General features: G+C 39.4%; 1 non-coding gene across 1 annotated transcript; it reads right to left on the bottom strand.

The window, feature by feature from the left end:
* Positions 1-1,573: 1,573 nt before the first annotated feature.
* LOC138990587 (U6 spliceosomal RNA) lies at positions 1,574-1,680 on the bottom strand. The gene has a single exon (XR_011466714.1). It is a non-coding gene; the product is annotated as a U6 spliceosomal RNA (small nuclear RNA).
* Between the last annotated feature and the right edge of the window lie 1,803 nt (positions 1,681-3,483).

The raw sequence follows: 3,483 nt of genomic DNA, 5'->3' as shown, positions 1-3,483 counted from the left end.
CAAAGCCTCTAAAGCACCATCAGCAGAGCACAGCACGGAACATGAGAGGCATCCTTTCCCAGTGAAGAACTTGAAGGAGGCCTTATCCATCGCCTTCATTTTTTTTTAATTGATTTATTTTATTATTTTTTAATTAATTTATTTTAATTGGAGGCTAATTACAATATTGTAGTGGATTTTGCCATAAATTGACATGAATCAGCTATGGGTTTACATGTGTTCCCCATCCTGAACCCCACCTGCCACCTCCCTTCTCATCCCACCCCTCAGGGTCATCCCAGTGCACCAGCCCTGAGCACCCTGTCTCATGCATCGAACCTGGACTGGTGATCTATTTCGCAGATGATAATACACATGTTTCAGTGCTATTCTCTCAAATCATCCCACCCTCGCCTTCTCCCACAGAGTCCAAAACTCTGTTCTTTACATCTGTGTCTCTTTTGCTGTCTCACATATAGGGTCATTGTTACCATCTTTCTAAATTCCATATATATGCGTTAATATACCGTATTGGTGTTTTTCTTTCTAACTTACTTCACTCTGTATAATAGGCTCCAGTTTCATCCACCTCATTAGAACTGATTCAAATGCATTCTTTTTAATAGTTGAATAATATTCCATTGTGTATATGCACCACAGCTTTCTTATCCATTTGTCTGCCGATGGACATCCAGGTTGCTTCCATGTCCTGGCTATTATAAACAGTGCTGCGATGAACATTGGGGTACACATGTCTCTTTCAATTCTGGTTTCCTCAGTGTGTATGCCCAGCAGTGGGTCATATGGCAGTTCTATTTCTAGTTTTTTAAGGAATCTCCACACTTTTCTCCATAGTGACTATACTAGCTTGCATTCCCACCAACAGTGTTAAGAGGGTTCCCTTTTCTCCACACCCTCTCCAGGATTTATTGCTTGTAGACTTTTTGATGGCAGCCATTCTGATTGATGTGAAATGGTACCTCATTGTGGTTTTGATTTGCATTTCTCTGATAATGAGTGATGCTGAGCATCTTTTCATGTGTTTCTTAGCCAAATGTCTGTTTAGTTCTTTGGCCCATTTTTTGATTGGGTCATTTATTTTTCTGGAATTGAGCTGCATGAGCTGCTTGTGTATTTTTGAGATGAATTCTTTGTCAGTTGCTTTGTTTGCTAGTATTTTCTCCATTCTGAAGGCTGTCTTTTCACCTTGCTTATAGTTTCCTCCGTTGTGCAAAAGCTTTTAAGTTTATTAGGTTTCATTTGTTTATTTTTGTTTTTATTTCCATTACTCTGGGAGATGGGTCATAGAGGATCTTGCTGTGATTTATGTCCGAGAGTGTTTTGCCTATGTTTTCTTCTAGGAGTTTTATAGTTTCTGGTCTTACATTTAGATCTTTAATCCATTTTGAGTTTATTTTTGTGTATGGAGTTAGAAAGTGTTCTAGTTTCATTCTTTTACAAGTGGTTGACCAATTTTCGCAGCACCACTTGTTAAAGAGATTGTCTTTTCTCCATCGTATATTCTTGCCTCCTTTATCAAAGATAAGTTGTCCATAGGTGCATGGATTTATCTCTGGGCTTTCTATTTTGCTCCAAAAATCTGGAACGCTTCATGAATTTGCATGTCATCCTTGCACAGGAGCCATGCTAATCTTCTCTGTATCATTCCAATTTTAGTATATGTGCTGCCAAAGCGAACACCATCACCTTCTTAATGAAAAGTGATTTCCCATTTTGAAGAAGGTCCTTCCACTTATAGAAAATCTTTCTCTCTTAAACTGTTCTTCTTACAATAGCTAGCAAGACAGCGTTATTGGTGGGTTTGTTTCTGTGTTTTGTCTTTGGAACTCTGAATGGCCCTAAAAATATAGCATATCTTCAACAGTTCAATGGGAGAAAAGGGGGTATGGGTGGTTCACAGAATTAAAAGTATATGAACATATTTATGGATTTCCCAGGTGGTACTAGTGGTAAAGAACCAGCCTGCCAATGTAAGAGACATGGGTTCGATCCCTGGGTCAGGAAGATCCCCTGAAGGAGGGCATGGCAACCCACTCCAGCGTTCTTGTCTGGAGGATCCCATGGACAGATTACAGGCAGGTTACCGTCCTTAGGGTTGCAAAGAGTCTGACATGACTGAAGCAGCTTAGTACACACACACATGCAAGAACACATTTATGACTTGAAAAGAATTCAAATACTTTGATCTGCCTGACTGATTTCACAATGTGGAATGGCTTTGCCAATTATGTGATGAATGTTTTCCGTAAGTTGAATGAAATAATAACTTGAAATAATCAACTTATTTTCCATAAGTTGATTACAGGATTGTTTTAAAATGTATTTATGACACATAATAAGATTAAAGTATTTTATAAAAATAAAGTATATGAACATTTTGAGACTACTGGAATTTTTGTATCTTGGGCCAGAGACTGTCTGAAAGGAGCAGAAAAATTCTGATTTTTTTAAGGAGTGGGTAAAAGTCTGATAATACCTGTGGATAGAATACTTCAGTTCGATTCAAAGGGGCCAGTTCTCTTTGTATAGATAATAAAAGTCATACAAGGAATGGAAAAATTAACCATAGAAAGAAAGATGAGATGTTTAGGTTGGTGTTGCCACAGGACCTACAACAAAGAATAACACCAACTTTATCTTGCAAGTCTTTTGTTTGCTTTGTAATTATGCCTTTTTTTCCTCCTCTGCTGGGTAGTATTCAGTGCCTAACTCTGGCTTAAATTTTAAAGGCAGTAATTAAGCCCTCGAAACGTCTGGTGCCAAAGCTGTTCTGCAGTGCTGTTAGTATAGTAAATCACCACGCTGCCCCCTGGGGCTCCTTCCCAGAAGCTGTCAGAGGCAACTCCATGTTTATGGGAGAGCTTCTCGATGCTTTATTCTCATCGAGACAAAATTAAGTCAAAGAACATCCAATTAAAATGGCAGGGGTAGTGAATGAGCTGTGCTGGGTCTCTCCATTTAAGTTGCCTCAAAGACTTCGAACTGGGGAAATAAGGATGCCAGAGCCATGTTCTTGCTGAGCAATTCTGGGCTACAGCAGGTAAGAGTTTGCTCCTTAGGTCAGAGAAGACTGGAAATGTGTCATCCCTTCTGTGGATGGTTAAAAAATAACACAGGGATTTAGGGGCTCTTATATCAACCCCCAAAGTGGGCAAGGACTGATGGAGCACCAATAAGATAATATAGTCTTGATACTTACTGGAGATGCAGAGAAAAAAGAACACATGTGGTGTGTGGCAGGAAGCAGTAACAGTGAAGGTGAAATTAGCAGCTGCAAGGCAAGTCTCTGTGCTCACTGTATCCCGCATGAGAGGAGCTCCTGGTCTTCAAGCAGAGAACACTCCTCAAAGCCTTGATGAATAAAATGAATGAATATTATCGCCCCCACCAGTATCAGATTTCCATATCATATTCCACAGAAGAGCATGAGGAGATAATCTTATTAAGATCGTATCAAGATTATAAAACTATTTCTGGCAGGAT

This window comes from Bos mutus, chromosome 13 (genome assembly GCF_027580195.1).
Source record: "Bos mutus isolate GX-2022 chromosome 13, NWIPB_WYAK_1.1, whole genome shotgun sequence".
Taxonomy (NCBI): domain Eukaryota; kingdom Metazoa; phylum Chordata; class Mammalia; order Artiodactyla; family Bovidae; genus Bos; species Bos mutus.
The sequence above is the reverse complement of the archived record's forward strand: the minus strand, read 5'-3'. Positions and strand labels throughout refer to the sequence as shown.